Raw genomic sequence first — 18,220 nt, 5'->3', positions numbered from 1 at the left:
CACAACTAATGAAAGTGGAGCACATTGTATGGGGGAAGGACATGCTTGTAGCCCTGGCTTGGGTGAGGCAAACGCGTTATATGTAATCAAAATGTTTGTACTCACATAATATCCTGAATTAAAAAAAAAGAATATTCTTTTATTCAAAATGCCTTTCCTGTAGAACTGTATTTTTTATTGGACCTCAATTTATTTACCTTCTAAATGAAGGGTTTGTACTTGATCTAGGATGGCAAATGGACCTTACCTCAACTCCTGACTAAGGCTCAGCAAGAATAAATGCTTGCTGTGGCGAACAAGCAGTGTATTGGGGGTGAGGGAAGTACCCAGTGCCCTCCATTTACTGACCCTGCACCAGACCATCTAGAGTCCTTCCTAAACATAGCCCTCCTCAGCTGTCATGTCTCATTGAATGACCTTATTCATCCAGTTGCCCAGCCTACAGCCGAGGAGTCATCCTTGACTCCTTCCCTTCTTTCATCCTCCCCTTAGCATCTCCCCTTACGGAGAGAGCAAATTAACACTTGTCTGTTTCCACCTGATTGTCATATATCTCATAGGAGTGTGCCCTAATGCTGGAAAGAAAACAAGACATTATTCAGTCCATCACTTGAAGACGAGGCTGTTAAGATCCAGAGAGGTGGGACTTCTGACTTAGGGTTGCAAAGCTTGTTAGTGACAAAGGTCAGTTAGAAACCAGTACCTCCTGATTCCTAGATCATCGTTCTTACCTATGGACAACACTGGGTCCATAAACACACAAACATGCATACCCTGGGACCTTAACTCAACTACTCGTCTATTTGCCTCCTAATTAATTCATTTACCACCATCCTTGTTCAAGCCAGCAGCATCTCTCACCTCAACCACTGCTTCTGTTTAATAATGGGTTTCCTAACAGGTAGATTGAACATGTGCTTGTGGTACCAACAAATCAGAGACATATTTCTTCCACCGCCCACATAAACATGCAAAAGGAAACAGAAATATTGTAGAAAAAGTGCTGATATTTAAATAAAGTAAAAGTTTATTATTTAAATACCAGCACCCATGTACATTTGAGTCATTTGAAGATTAAATACAATTTTATATGTTGTATGATCACTTTTATTTTGCATTACAAAATAGTATTCTCTGTGTGTGTATGTGCGTGTGTGTTTGTGTGTGGTTGTGGGATATATTGTATTTGGGGAGCATAATCCTCTTTTAAGGAATAGTATCTCAAAAAGCTGGATTTTGGCCCTTCTACTAATCAATTCTCCATAGTGAAGCAGAGTAATCTTTTAAAAGTGAGACTTTATTTTGTCATTTTCCATTTCCCACTGCCCTAAGGGTAAAGCCTAAGCTCCTTGCTGTGGCCACGTACACTCTGGTCCATGCCTACATCTCCTGCCCCATGTCCCACTACGTTGCCCTTTCTCTTTGGGGTCCAGTCATATCGGTCTTTGTCAGTTCTCCCACAGGACACACGCAGTGATTTATTCCTTTCCCTACAAAGCTGTTCTGCTTTTCTTCCTGTAGCTTTTTGTATCGTGACTCATGCTTCTGATTTCAGGTCAAACATCTCCCCAATAAATACTGATGGAATGAATAGATGCTTCTACTATTCCATGCACCTTAGGATTCCTGAATAAAGCACTAGCGTAAAAGCAATCTGAAGAAGTTTAAGCCTTGGTCTTAACATTCAGTCTTTGGTCATGACACAAATTCATCAATTAGTGGGTGAGAAATATCCCAGGTTTTTAAAAGGTCTTGATTATATTAACAGTAATTACCTCACACAACTGTACAACTAAAATCTGTGATTGAAGGGAAAATGTAGAGGCATCTGATCTCATCTGGAGGGCTAGGGGGGCAAGCAGAACTCTTGATACCCTCTCCCTTTCCCCCCATTAAATACTATGCTCCTCACTCGGAAGTCCTTTTTAATGGCTCAAATCCATGATGTCAACCTTGGCTTCTTTTTCTCTTCTTCTAAATCCGATCCATCGACAAGAGATTTTAATTCTATCTTAAAAATATATCCAGAATTTCCCTCCTCTCAACCCCTCCTCTGCTATCACCTCATTTCCAGCCATAATTATCTCCCACCTGGGCAAATTCAAAAAGCTCCTTACTGGTGTCCCTGTCTCTGATCTTGGCTCCCTCAGTCTAATCTTCACATCATGGCCAAAATAATTTTTCAAAAAGCATACATTAGACCACATTATACTCCTTCTCAAATTTTCCTTTGGCTTCTTGGTTTTGTTTTACCTTTAAAATAAAATAACATTCCTCAGCAAGGCCTCAGTGCTCTAAATATTATGGTTTCTGCCTGAATCCTTACTCTCTTATTAGTCACCTCCCGTCTTTTGATGGTTTTGAGCCATAATACTATGCTCCTAGCAATTCTTCAATGAAACAACATCTGGTCTAACTTGAAGGCGTTCATGTTCGCTGTCCCCTTTGCCTGGAATTCTGTTCCCTGTCTCATCACGTGGTTGGCTCCTTTTCAACATTCAAGTCACAGCTCAGAGGAAGAATCCCCTTAACCCACCTTCACCCAGCTTTATTTTCATAGTGTAATAGCATTTATCAACATCTAAACTTATTTTATAAATTCATGACATACTTATTTTTAACTGTCTTCCTGCACAGACATATAACGTTCAAGAAGGAAGAACTCTTAGTTGCTTGGAAAAATGTCTGTTACTCAAAATATAGTTGCCAAATGAATGAATGAATGGAAACTCACTTCGGAATGGATTGGTGCTGGATAAGGACTGAAAAGCAACAAAGATGTTTTGGGAAAACCATTTAGAAGGACTTTAGTTCTGTAATTATTTTTATGCTTTCCCAGTCTCAGGCTTCTATCCCATGGAGAGTTTGCCCACAGCTTTACCTTGGAGCATAATCAATCAAGTGGCTATTTTTGAGGAGTAAAAGCTTATGATGGATTGCATCATTTTAATGATTGTGACTGTTAGTATTTGGATTTTCTCCAAGATAGCATTTTTGTTAAAATAAGTAACTAATCATTGTTTCTTCGTGGCACTAGTCAATCAGCTGATTACTTAAAGCACATTGAATTGTTTTCTCAGTTTTTTTCCCAATACTTTCAGTCTAAAATTCACATTTTTATGCCATTGTATCACACAGGAAGCCCCCATTTTCATCAAGCATTAAATTCCTAGACACTAGAGACACCTGGATGTCAGTATCCCAAGTTTACATCATAATCGTCCACTGACTTTGCTGTCTGCTGGTCCGGGTCTGGCCGCTAGGTGGCACACAGAAGATGGTAAGGCAAAATATTGATGGATTGGTGCTCTAACCTTGTGAGGGAGTCATGGGAAAATCTTGAAATGACTGTATAAAAAGTCAAGGGCTAGTGAAGCGTAGGTAATTTTCAAAAAAAAAGGATATATGAGAAATATGAATCACCAAAATGTAATATGGAATGACCACTTCCATTTCCTCAGGGTAATCAATGCAAAATTTAAAACAAAACCGTGAAACAGTAATTTAGTGATAGATGTAGAGTTTGGTGATTGCTTATCATACTCTGGCAATAGTTTTATTAATATTTTTATATCAATAGCTTGAAATATTTGTATATGCCTCTTTGGTACTGAGGTAAAAAGAATCTAGTTAAAGGAGAGTTCCATTTAGTTGAAAGATAAAATGAGAAGTTTTTATATAATTTTATCATGGTAATAAATGTATATGATAAAAAAACAAATTCTAATGAAGGGCTTATAATATAATAAGTAGTAACAGTTCTCTATCTTACCTTCAGCCTTATTCTCCAGAGACAACTTTTAAAAAAACTTTACAAAGTCATTATTTAAATAGCAAAATCGTGAAATAGTTTTGAGTAGAAAATAGATATGATCTTTCTAGTAAGATGAATGTGCAATGATAATATAGTGTGGCTTTGAGTCTGTACATTTGTTTAAAACTGCTAATACCATGGATTCTTTGTAATGAAATCATAGACGTCTGTTGAAAATCTTCAAATTGTGTACAAAATGTTTATACCTTTGTAAACCTTTTCTTATAAATAATTCTACCAGTGAATAAGGGAGTGGGAAGAGTGAGAAAGAAAAAGAATATGTGATAGCAAAGCCACCCATTTTCTGCAATCTCTAGTTTAAGCGAGACCCACAGCATGGGAACAGAGAATAGCAAATGGTGGAGATAAGGACAGAGAAGACCATATTTCTGGTCTTTTAGTACCTCTGGTTGGCTAATTCCTTATAGGGAGACTCTCAAGGCCACCAAAACCTGAGTGAACTAAACTATCAAATCCTGCAACTCAATCTCCTTCTCTGTGAACAAGCTCATCCAAAAAGCTTCCGGTGGAAATCTAGCTTGCCAATGAGATCATGTTACATGCAAGTAGGCACTGCATTTGCCTGGATAACTGAAACGTCTGGTTTTCTTACCAGTTATAATTGCCTTTGTGAACCATTTCTTAGACATTTAATTTTCCCCACTGGTCACTTGTGAGCCAGATTATCCTAGATGGTTGGGACAGTTTTGATTTATGTATAAAATCATGTTTGTGAGCATACAAAACCTCCTATGAAGCCTTATAATAAACCTTCTAGAAAACAATCTCGATGGCACTTCCAGGAAGACAGACTCTATTTATTTCAAATCCCCAACCACCCATTTTCTGCAATCTATAGTTTAAGCGAGACCCACAGCATGGGAACAGGAGCAAGCCCATATATTTCCAGTACTTATTCCTGACACTTCCATTTCTACAATTGACCAACTTTACCCATGACGTATTTATTCTCTGTAATGTCATCCTCCTAGGTCATATATCTTAAAGTTCTGGGGGTGCCTTAGACTACCTATTACCTGTTTATTTACTCTCTGCTTAGATCCAAGCTGTAGAATGAAAATAATTAAGCAGAAATTATATTTCTATCAGTTTCACAGTAATTACTTGGGCACTAAGAAGTCCTCTTGCTCCAGACTCTTGAGGACCTGGTGAGACTTTCCACACAATCACTTCTACACGTATGTTGGGATTCTCCCCATGATATTGTCGCAGGCACTGGAGAGTTGGCTAAACCCAAGGTGGCTAATTTGCTGGTGCTTCCCTATCCACAATCTGCCCTTTTGCCTTTTTCTATTCCTTGATATTGGGACAATTGAGCCTCTTCTCTTAGCTGCTGCCTTTTTCTTGATCATTCTGATCATGAAAGTGGAATTTTAGGAAAATTAGCTTTCATCCAAATTGACCAGGCACTTGGTACAGGAGATCATGAATATATCAACCTAAGTCTTTCTGTAGGCTGATCCCAGTGAGTAAATCAGGAAGTAACATAATCACATAAATGCAATGCTTCACAAATATCGTGACCCACAAAATAATTATATTTTATATTACAATCCAGTATACAGATAGACACACATAAACATGGTATATAACTAAAAAATTATAAAATAATACCTTTAGGTTTCTATTAAAAAGTAAAAACATAATAAAGTTGATTTAAATCTAAGCATATAGTAATAGAAAAATTCTTGAAAATACAAAACAAAATAAATGACAGCAGCAACAAAATGCTAGCTGTGAGCCTGCAAGTTAGTTTCATGACCCACTAATATGACTCTCAGTTTGACATATATAGATCTTGACTAGATGAAAGAAATACTTCCTGATTACTATGGTGGGTGAAGGTTCTCCTTTGTACTCAGAACAGCACTGAACACAAGTCAGCACAAGAGGTACCCACTAGTGTAAATTCACCTAAAAAAACCTCCCAAACACACAACTTCTATAAGACAATATAACAAGAGGTAAAACAAAGCAATGAGAGACTATCCCACAGGATGAACAGACCAACATCCCACATATCAATGCTATCAATCAATGTGAAATGGACTGAATGCTCCTCTCAAAAGACAGGCTGCCTGTAATCCTAGCACTCTGGGAGGCCGAGGCGGGCGGATTGTTTGAGCTCAGGAGTTCGAAACCAGCCTGAGCAAGAGCGAGACCCTGTCTCTACTAAAAATAGAAAATAAATTAATCGTCCAACTAAAAATATATATAGAAAAAAAAATTTAGCCGGGCATAGTGGCGCATGCCTGTAGTCCCAGCTACTCAGGAGGCTGAGGCAGAAGGATCGCTTGAGCCCAGGAGTGTGAGGTTGCTGTGAGCTAGGCTGACGCCATGGCACTCACTCTAGCCCGGGCGACAGAGCAAGACTCTGTCTCAAAAAAAAAAAAAAAAGACAGGCTGGCTGAATGGATGAAAAAATACAACCCAAATATCTGCTGTCTCCAGGAAATACATCTAAACCACAAGGATGCACAGACTCATCATTAAAGGATAGAAAAAAATATTCCATGCAAATGAGAGTGCCATTTTCTTTGAATGCCCTTTGATTTCTGCTGTGTCCAAGTACAAATATCCCTCATACTCCTTAATTAAGTTCTGGGTCTGGGAAGAGATGCCCTGAGAGATCGTGAATTTTAAGAGCCTCCAGAGTTTTTCCCAATTTTTCCCAGGTCCTATAAGATTGGAGACTGAGTCAGGTCACTAACAACATTTTCCAGAACCATCAGGGAATCAAAGATGTTTGCCATGTTGAACTGGGCCATGATGATGAGGTAGAACAACATTGCAAAGCCACCAAGGAGCTGGGACTCCAAGAGGAGTTTATCCAGGACATAGAGCTGGCTGAAAAGTTGAGTGGGCTCCACCTTCTTTAGGATGTAGGTCCTGTACAGTAGCCAGGCCAGGAAGTTGTGGTCCACCCTGCCACCTGGCAGGGTGCTGACCAGGCATCAACATCCAGGGTGTGAAGGAAGGACCACATATTCATAAGATTCTCCTGAAGGTATTCTTGTTTCATCTGGGATACCAGGACTCACGGCTCACTATTGGTCAGCCCCATTTCAATAATCTCATAGAAGCTGTTCTCTAACACAACAAGTACTTCCAAATATAAGAAGTGACTGGAGAAAAAAGAATCTGTCTGTGATCTGCAGAAACTCAAAGATCTTCTCCACTAGGATGATACTGTCTAGAGGATCTTCCACGTGTTCAGAGGTGAGCGTAGGTCTTTGCTGTCATAAATTCCTCCTATTCTCCGATAGCTGTCCTATAGGGTGTCAGCACAACTGCCTCATGTCTGCATGTCCTTGGAAGCTCTGGACCCCAGGACATCTCCATGCAAGTGGAGTCCAATGTTTTGCAGATTGAGATCACCTTTTTATCATCCTTGGTTCTGTCTTAACACTGCCTATAAACTCACTCCCAGAGGTATAAGCTTAACTCTAGTCTAAATGCTCCTATCTTAATTATGTTTACACCTCATCAAAAGCTGAGAGCCTAGAGGGAGAATTTTGTACTCTTTCTACCATTGGCTTCTACAGCTTCTCTGTGAAGCAAGGCAGCTACATTGCTTTTTTATAATTCTAGAAGTGATCTCCATATCTTTAAATGACATGATTACGCATACTTCTGCATTATTTTGAGTGGTAATATGCATCATATTTGAACCATCACTTTCTTGTTTAGTTTTGTTTTTTCCTAGCTTTTACATTCATTCAGTCTATCTCAAACCAAAAGACTAGCTGTAAATGCAAACCAAAGTGCCCTCAGGGTGTTTACTTGAAAAGGTCAGAAATAGCACTCCCGCATACCTTGGGAAATTGCTTTAATAACCACTCATACCTCTGGCAGTGCAGTCCTATAAGAAACCATGAATGTTCAGAAGCATCACAGTGCCTAAAAGTACAACTAGCAGATGCCCCTCCTGTCCTATAAGTTCAATTGGCAATAGAGCTATGATTTTAACTTGACTTAGTTGAGCGAGAGACTAACCAGCAGAAATCTTATATTGTAAAGACTTCTTTTGGCTTATAGATTTGGATCTAGTCTTAAACCTGTAAAAGATAATGTAGTAATAGTGTCATCCATTCCTGGTAATATGGTTCAAGACCCTGGCCATTGCAACTCCATGAACTTTCCATTCTTATGTTTTCAGTCTTCCTCTTTTTCACACCCAGAATAACATGCTTATAATTCCCTTCCTTGCCAGAGAATGTACATGTTCCCAAAAGTCTCACTCTGTACAGTCTCCTCTCCACAGGAAAAGTGATACAAGGGAAGTTAGTTTCCTCTGTGACTGTTTTTCTGTGTTCCCTTCCTGCCTTCAAGCATCTCTTTCCTGGAGTAAGATGGATCCATTTATTCATTTAACAGGTAAGTGCTCAGGGCTTTTTATTTTCTAAGCATTCTAATAATAAACCAGACAGATAAGAGATACCTGCCTTCAAGAGTCTTAAGGTGTAGCTGAGAAGACAGACAATTAACAAGTATTAACAATAAGGTATGATAAGTGCTGTAGCAGTGGAAATATAATTACAGATGGGATGATCAAACACACATTCCAGATGTGAGAGAAGGCATTCCTGAAGGATGGTCTCTTTTGCTGAACCCTGAAGTAGGATACAGAAAGTATTCTTCAGGGGGAAGTTTGGTATAAACAAGAAAATGGCATACTAGAAGTCTGAGAGGCGAGAGAAAGCCTGCATGAGGTTTTCAAGTAACTGACAGCAGCCAGAGAGGCTGGTGGGAAGGAGACCTGAAGACATAGGCAAGAGCCAAATGGTCCCTGAATTGAGGGACAGGTTGAGGAGGCTTAAGTGTCTTTATGGCCAATAAGAATGGCACTCCATCAAAATCTAGTAAGCAGGAAAGTGACGTAATCACTTTGTGTTTCAGAAAGACTGTTCTGGCTTCAGGGTGCGAAATGGCTTGGACAGGACCTAGTGGTGGATTGTATTGGAGATGAAAGAAAGTGGAGAAGGAAAGAATGAATCAATATTTTGATATGAGCAACTGGATTGATGGTGGTGACATCTAGTAAACTCTGAGGAAGGCACAGATTTGAGAAAAATGTAGTGACTTAAATTTTGAACATGTGAAGTTTAAGAAGGCTTACAAGGCATCCAAATTGAGATGTCCAGAGGCATTCAGACAAAGGGGTTGGCAAACTGCCTGGTAGTAAATATTTTAGGCTTTGAGGACCAGGCAGTCTCTGTTGCAACTGCTCAACTCTGCCATTGTGGTATGAAAGCAGACATAGACAGTACAGAGACAAATGCAGGTGGCTGTGTTGTAATAAAGCTTTATTTATAAAACAGGTAGAGTGCCAGCTTAGGGCCCTCGTGGACCCTTGAGCTAGGAAAATGGAGGTGGGAGAATGGAGATAGAGAGTTAAGAACTATTAGTATATTCAGTGACCTTAGTCTGAAGAGATAGCTTTTTTTTTTTTTGATAATTTCTATAGATTTCCAAATTTTTGTGAAGACTCCTTCAGAGAATTAAAAGCTAAAATTAAGTTTCCAGGAAAATACATATTGGTGTGAAGCAGTAAGTTGTGTCCACAGATAATTGTATCATTTTAGTTATTGATTATTATTTGTAGTGATTTTAAATGATACACTGCAAAAATAATACCATCAATTCCAAGCCAGGAGGGAGGAAGACATTGTTGGATGGAAAATGTGTGAAACAAAAAGAGGCAGTAGAGCCTTAGTACATGGGGCAGCGTGTCACAAAAGCAGGTAGAGAAAGGTCTGGGAAAAGAGGAGTTACACGGCAGAGTTCCCACCCCGTGATGCTAGACTTCTCAGGCCCACAAAAGGGTTGTCTTTGGCAGAGCTGGTTTGCCTTGTCAAATCAATATAGTTTTGAACAATTAAATTGCCTTCCTTAGCTTGGGTAAGGGCTGAGTGTACACCCCCTGGGGAAGAGTTGATCTTTTTTCAAAAAGGCATTTTTCCCATCTCTTTCTTTCTACTCTCAAATAAATCACTATATTCTTGACTCTTAAAACATCCTTCTGATCTGAAAATACTCTGCCTTGAACCAAAACGTTTAACAGCATTTCAGAATGTAAACCTCTATTATAGAGGAGAACTGTTGCCTATGGTCCTTGGGGCAGCGTGTTGCACTCAGGATGCCTCTACTTTGGGACTGTCAAAGCCTCGCGGTTAATAAGGCCTTAGATATCCCTCCCCAACCCACTTCCTTCTTTTTTTCTTGGAAGCTCGAGACTTAGCAGGTGGTGCCTAATTATCCTCCAAGGATTGTTGGAGGTCTAGTCAGCATGGGCCTGTTTAAGTCCTCCTTTTCCTGTTGAGGATACTAAGGCACAGTTTTGTCAAGCAATTCTTGGGCTATTCCCTAGCAAGTTAGCCAGAGGACTTGAAACAGAACCTGAGATACATCTTTTCTAATGTTTGCTCTAGGAGAGTAGTGATTTTCATTCGGCGAAGCTCCAGATTCAACACAGGGATCTTGGAGATACACAGGGACCAAGAGGACAGCTGAGTAGGCCCTCTGAGCTTCTCACACCCTCAAACTCCCATACGCTTCCACCAGAGATAGCACCACTTTTTAACTTTTTCTTCCTGAAGTTGAGCTGAAGAATTCTATAGCTTGAACAAGAAAAGACTAAATATTTTTCTTGAAAATTATGTGCCTTTTGTTTATAAATCTGTATTTCTTCCTCTCTAATCCTCTCTTTAACTCATATCACAGCCTTCTTAGTCTGGATGTCCACTGATATTATACATACATTTATTAATACCTGCTGCATTGTACATTGTACTTGCCTGTGACCATGATGGTGAACTTCTCTAGTAAAAGCAGCATGTTTTATTAGTCTGCTTAAGCTCCTCGTCAGGTGGCACTCCAGATGCATTGGCTGAGTTGCTAATGAATGCACACATGGATGGATGGATGAACTAGATAGTTTGTGCTTAGATTTTTATATGAAGCTAGCTATAACCTAAACAGCAATTCACCTACTTTTATATAACTCTGACCCACTAGCCTATGAGCTTTAAGAATCATTTCTCATTCATCTTTGTGTATTTTTAATGACCAGAAAAGAGCCTGGCTCATAGTAAGCACTCAATAAATAAATGATTGAATAATCAAGGAGATAACTTTATAGTCAAAGTGGTTCTTCCAACTGAATTCATGCTGGGAAACACATTGAGAATTTTGTGTGTTCCAGGCAGTAATCTTAGTGCTGGGGTTACAGGTACTGGTAAAATCAGGTGCCTGCACTAGAGGAATTTTGCTCTCCAGGGTTGGGAGTCTGACAATCCATGGAGGCTAAGAAGACAGCAGGATCACACTACCTGAATAAAGACAGGAGCTGGGGTCCAGATTTGCAGCTATACTCAACAGGGTCTTAGGAATGGGGTGGGGAAAGAAGGGTTGCAAACCCAGAGGCATCTCGGAACTCTACAAAGATTCTTTAAGCCAACATCTTGCTCTTCTCCTGCCAAGTACTTTTGTTGTGTAATAAGAACCCACTAATATTGATGGCATGTGTATTTTTTCCTCTGGTCTCTTGGTGCCTAACATAGTTTGAGGGTGAGTCTTGCCTGCCTGGTGACCTACCCTGAATGCACAGGCTGCTTTTAGCTGCCTCAGCTTTAACCCCTTCCAGCAAGGGGAGAATATCTTCACATGGAATCTCTTCTACCATGTCGTGGACTGAATTTTGTGTCCCCTAAAACTCATATGTTGAAACCCCCACTGTAATGGTATTAGGAGGTATGGTTTGGGGAGGAAATAGGATTTAGACCAAGTAATGAGGAGGGAGCCCACAAGGAGATCAGTGTCCTATATAGATAGGAAGACAGACACACTAGAGCTCTCACCACCATATGAGTGCGCAGCCAGAAAGCAGACACTTGCAAGCCGGGAAGAAGAGGACCCTCATCAGAACCCCATCATGTTGGTATTGCCCAGCCTCCAGAAGTGTGAGAAATTAAAGCCTGTTGCTTAAACCACCCAGGGTATGGCGTTTTGTACCACATATACATTTGGTTTCTATCCCTGGTTTGTGACACAGAGGCCTAAAACCCTTTAATGTCCTGATTGAGAGGATGCTAAGAGCCTCTTTTGTTTTAATATGTGTCCTTTGATCCAGATTCATCACATAAAAGCTTGGAATGTCCTGAGTGTTAGAGGATAAGAGGAGCATCTGTTGTTATTCATAAGTCCCTTTCAACCATACCTGTGTTTGTGTGAAGGCAGTGAACTGTGGTGGGCTCCTGGATGGTTGTAGAATGGGGGATGGTTGCCAGAGGGATCAACCATGTGATTAGGAAGTTGACACTTTCAGCTTCACCCCTGACCTCTGGGGAGGGGAGAGGGTCTTGACATGGGGTTAATCACTAATGGTCAATCATTTGGTCAATCATACCTACATGATGGAGCCTCCATAAAACTCTAAAGTATGGGGATTAGAGAGCTTCCAGGTTGGTGATCACATGGAGGTGCTGGGAGGGTGGCTCATGCTAACTCCACAGGGGCAGAAGCTCCTATGCTCAGGACTCTTCTGGACCTTGCCCTGTGTACCTCTTCAGCTGACTGTTTATCCGTATCCTTTACAATATCCTTTTTAATAAGCTGGTAATAGTAAGTGAAGTGTTTCCCTGAGTTCTGTGAACCATTATAATACATTATTGAACAGTAGGAGGAAGTCATGGAAACCCCTGATTTGCAGCCAAGTCAGACAGAAGTTTGGGTAACCTGGGGACCCATTATTTGTGATTGGCATCTGAAGTGGTGGGCAGTCTTGTGGGATTGAGCCCTTAACCTGTGGTGTCTGTGCTAACTCTGGGTAGTGACTGTCAGAATTGAATTAAATTGTAGGACATCCAGTTGTTGTCTGCAAAGAACTGGAGAATTTCTTGGTATGGAAACCCCATACATTTGGTGTCAGAAGTATTGTGAATAGAGGAACAGTTTTTCCTTTTATAGACAGAGCTGATTAAGACATTTCACTTTAAATAAAAGAAGACCTTCATCTTCTCTCTTTCCACTCTGAGTTTCTGTATCAGCTGTTGAAGTTCTACAGTTCGTTGTGTCAGTCGAAACACAAAAACCCTGCACTTCTTACTTGCATGCAACTTTCGAATGAAAGCCAAATTCTTCTGTTTCCGTATTTATATCCTCCATCATTGTGATTGTATTTGCCTCGAATGTGGCCTGCTCTAAGTTTCTGTTTGCTGATCCCCTTCCTGTCAGCATTCGGCTCTAGACAGCTCAATCCTTCTCTGTCATGCTCACACTGTCTCTGTGGATCCTGCTGCCGACAGAGTTCATCAGTCCCCCACTTCCAGGCTAATCGTGACTTTCTTCTGCTGACCACCTTCATCTTTGAAGTTCTCCCTGGTCTCCCAAGTCTGTTGCAGATACTCGCTCCTTCCAGAAACCTCTGTAGTTTCCCCACTAACAAACGATATCCTCAGCTCCTTGAACCTGTATCACTTGGTGGTTCTTATGAAGCATTTTGTGTATTCTGCCTGTTATGAGTACTAATTTTTTATCAGTTCCTACTTTTTAAATTGCAAGCATTTTGGGGGTAGGACAAGGGGTTTCCTTATCTTGTCTATCCTCCACGGCATCTATCTCACTGGTTAACTAGTGATAGATACTTGATTAATATTTGTGCCACTTTCCACTCTATCCAGGATGACAAGTGGGTTTCTCCGGATGTGCCATCTCCAGGAGATTGGTAGTGGGTGCTTTGGGCTCTGGGTGATGAGGAAGTGTGTCAACAGGAAAACTGGCCCAATCAATGAGCAACAGTTGCCACTGGTGCGGGATGGACAGCAGGGGTGAAGAACTGCGGTGGCTCAGATCTCATTTATTTGCCAATCCTGTTCTACCTTTCTTCATTACATTTGTTTTCATTGAGTTTATTTACTTATTTATTTTGCTTTTTTCCTACCTTGATTCTGCTCACTTCTGGCCCGCAGATCATATTTCTTTTATTTCTATCAAATGCTCAGAGTGCATTTTTTTCCTATTCAAATCTCGCCTGTCCTAGGAAGTTTTTTCATAGCAAATCCTAACTGCCAGTACAATGTCTCATTCCAACATATTTTTAATAGTCAAGGGGAAAAATTTTCTCTTCTTACTAGAGAATATAAAATGCAGAAATGGCAAAATATGAAGAGGGATTGTTGGGGTTAGGGGTGGTTGCAGGGTTTGCTTGCATTCTAAATAAATTGAGTATGGAAAACAGCCACCTTTTAAGTGGTTGTTTATCATTAACTGAAAGGAGACAGGGCTCAAAGCTTAAAGTGACTCTGTCAGTTGAAATAAATCATAAACAAATACGTGACATCTCTGAAATTACATTCTAACCAGGCTCATTTTGTCAAGACAAGGAAATGGGAACAAGGTTACTATCAGCTAATCAGGTCAATAAGAAATGGTTCTAGTAAATAGCCCACCAGATAGTCAGCAATTTATATTTGTACTCATAGACATAGAAATTAAAAATCATAAAAGAAATTATACATCATTCATTCAAACACTCTCATTTTAATGATGAAAACCAAACCTATAGTAGTTAGTTCATGTATTTTCCAAGGTTATTCCATTTCGAATTATAGCAGAACAAGCACTAAGACACAGTTCTCTTAACTGCTTGTTGAGTTCTTTTTCCACATGTGTGCATTGTGCTTGAGACTATGCTAGACATGCCCTGATCTTGTTGTCTGACTCCAAGGATTGGCTACACTAGCTAGTGTAGAAGGGCAAGCCCTCACTGGCGTGTGAATAAACATAATGGGGTGGGGGTTTTATCCTTTTCTTTCAGGAGAAAGAAGAGGGTGAGACACAATCAATAGAATATATATATGTATAATATATAATAACATATAATATATGTTTTACACACATATATTTATAAGATAAGGAATTAGCTCATGCAATTTTCGAGGCTGGCAAGTCCAGTTTGCAGGGTGGATTGACAGGCTGGAGACCCAGGTAGAGCCAGTGTTCGACTTGAAAGGCCATCAGGGAGGAAGAGTCAATGTTGCAGATGAAGTCCGAAGGCAGTCTGCTGGAAATTCTCTATTACTTGGTGGGGAGTCAGTCTTCTTGTTCTGTTGAGGTTTTCAACTGGTTGGATGAGGCCCACTCACAATATAGAGGGAAATCTGCTTTATTCTACCAATTGAAGTGTTACTCTCATCCAAAGCACCCTTGAAGAAACACCCAAAATAATGTTTGACCAAATATCTGGTCACCTCGTGGCCTAGTCAAGCTAACACATAAAATTAACCATCGCAATATCCTTCAATTTATGTATAACACACAGGTGGTATCTTGATTATCCTTCAACTTGTACAGGTAGACTTTAAGCATCCTTCAATTTGGGCACAATATGAAGACAGTATCTTGATTTTATTTCTCACATAGAATTGACCAGGAATAACAGTCACTCATTTGCATCCAACTTTTCAAAAGCATGTATTAGCATAATCAAAAAAGTAAGATATAACTGAATGTGTCTTCACTAATTCATATTATTGCTTACATTAATTATTAGGAACCAAGCCACTTATAGGCCAGGATCATGTCTTCTTACCACATATACATTGTACATGCTGAATAAATACAGTGACTTAATTTGGCTTGATCATGGGTCCTTTGCCAAGACGGATCCTACACCTAAGATTTTGGAGGCATTGCCTCCCTAACTTATTTTACTTGCGTGGAACTTGCTGAAAAATTATTCTTTGAGTTTTAAATTTTTATACTTGATTTCACCCCAAAGGTGGTTGTCGAATGTTGAGAGAAACATCTGTTCAGCTGCTTCTGACACTTAGGTAGCTGGAAAAGAAAAAGAAAAAAAAAAAGCCGACTCTCAGCTTCATGCTGTAAAAACCATTTAAGATTATTTTTGCACATGAATAACTCTAATGCATAATAAATTTAAAATTTGAAAGTTTCCATACCTCTGCTCCTTGCAGGGGAAGAAGCAGGGTCATTTTGGAATTTTTTTTAATGCATATCCAAAGCAGTTTCTAGTGACCAAAAATTTACTTTTTATATGCAGAGCCTGGATTTAAGGAACTGTTTCCATGGTTCCATGTTTGACAAATATGTAATAGATCTATTTAATACTAGCATATGGATTTTTATAAATCTTTTAGCAAATTTGTTTAAAGTTAGTGATACTATGTCATGTGTAGGTAGGCAACAGGAGTTGAGTTTTGTTTTGGGTTTTGTTTTTTTCCTACTGTTTTTACTTCTTTTCAAATCCATGTTATTTATTTCCATGCTCAAGGAATGTTAGCTTCACTTTTACTCAGTAAATCTCAATCCTAAGACCTCCTTATTACTTGTTCCTTGTATCTCTGGGGCCTATTGTACTTGGTATTCTCCATCTTTTATTGTTATATATAGCACATTTTCTGCCTCTAACACTAGACTCTAAGCTTCTTTTTTTTCAGGTCAGAGATTATACTTTATTTGCCTTTCCCCAAGTGCTTAACCCTGAGTCAGCCATACTTTAGGCACTCATTCAGTGTTGGACAACTGGATGATGGAATTCAGGCGTTCATACAAGCTGGTAGTAGGACCCCAAATATAGAAGAGCTCTTGACCTCTAGTCTGGTCTTCTGCCTCCAAGCTGATTCTACCTCCGTCATTGGAAACATGATCTAACTGTGCATCAAAGCATTTTTTTTAACAACCTGTTCACTCCTACCCTCATTTTATGAACATAAAATATTCCCATGACTGTTACCCCTACACCTTTAAGAATCTTTCTGGCTCATAAGTATACATAAGTCTTTCTTACACTTGACTTTTTTAGTTTGCATTATGAAAATAATAAAGCCATTTAAGTTTTACAAATATATAATATTATATACTGAATATGCTTTAAAAGCTATCATCTTGCAGTTTTGCTGTTCCAAGATGCTGATATATCCTCAAAGTGAAGGCATGTTATGCCTCTTAGCCAACTGTGTCCCCCTTTTTCCCACCCTCAAGAACGCTGCTTTTAACATCATTAGGAATAATGATGACGTAAGAAGTTTTGAGTTCAGTTTTGAGTTCAGTTCCCATGTTTAATCATTCTGCAGTCAGGAAGCTCTGACTTAAATTTTTGTGGTTGCATATCCTCTAATCTTTAGTTCTGAGAACTATTGATCAATGTCCGTTGTCCTAACCCTCCATGTAGAGAAATAAAGTAAAGGGGGTCACTGCTTGATCTTCTTTTGTTCTAGATTAAAAGAACCTTAATTACTTAAACTTTTCTCTATGGGACTGATTTACAGACTCTATGATTAATTTCAGTTGATATTCTATATATTTTTTAGTCATTCTTCATTTTTCTACACTGTTCTTTATATACTGCCCTAAAAGATCTAACCAAGGCTAAGTGGCATGGAGAAAAAACTTCCTAGCTTCCTTTTTAGAGGGGAAAGTTATTCCTCAGGATTGAATAACTACCTGAAGATTCAAAAGGATTGGTAAAATAGCAGAGAGTCAAAGAACTCAGAGCACATTCAGTGTAGAGAAGACCTGGAATCGAGATGGGTTTGGGCCCATCACCAGCCTGCTGTGCCACTCATCTGTCTTCTGTCAAGTGGAAATAACAACACATTCCGTTTCTTTCCTAGAGACATTGTAAAGTTCATCAGAGGCCATTAGAAATAATGGCGAATTGTAAAGCTTCACACAGAAGTGTCATCAGAACTTAAGGCAGACAGTAAAATGCCCCCAGAATGTCAAGAGAAAATGAACCCCAGGAAGTGCAATGAAGCAGTTTAGCCGATATGTTTAGTGATTTGTTACATTGAACAGCAGTGGAAAGAGTCTGAGAATATCAGATCAAATCAAGATGATCAGGTGCAAGAATTAGGAAAAGCAGATTAATAAATTACTCAAAGTCCACAGTATGATTGGAAAATTGTTTTATTAGTTTTAATTTTTCATATACAAAACAAAGTATGTAGTAACATTTTTCTCCTCCTTTCACAAAAGTGTCCTCTCTGCTCAGAAAAATGAAATGATTTGTCCAAGGCAATACAGCCATTGGAGGCAGAGTCTGGACAAGGGCCATCTCCTCATCTTCTCAGTTCTGTTTTCGCTTCCTTCAAAATTTGATGTGGTGGGGGAGGGGGGCAAGGGCAACACACGTAACCTAAACATCTGTGCCCCCATAATATGCTGAAAAAAAAAACAAAACTTGATGTGGAATGAACACACGAATCTATGAGCACAGCTGAGACTGGAACCTGACGAACTGCAATTATATGATTGAAAGTGTAACACAATCAAGCATGAACTAAATACAGTGAAACAGCTAAAGGTGACTAAGGAGACACTGAAATAGGAATTGTATTATAGAAAGATAATATTAATAGAAAA

The sequence above is a fragment of the Propithecus coquereli genome, unplaced genomic scaffold (assembly GCF_000956105.1).
Source record: "Propithecus coquereli isolate 6110/MARCELLA unplaced genomic scaffold, Pcoq_1.0 Scaffold267, whole genome shotgun sequence".
Classification (NCBI taxonomy): Eukaryota; Metazoa; Chordata; class Mammalia; order Primates; family Indriidae; genus Propithecus; species Propithecus coquereli.
The sequence above is the reverse complement of the archived record's forward strand: the minus strand, read 5'-3'. Positions refer to the sequence as shown.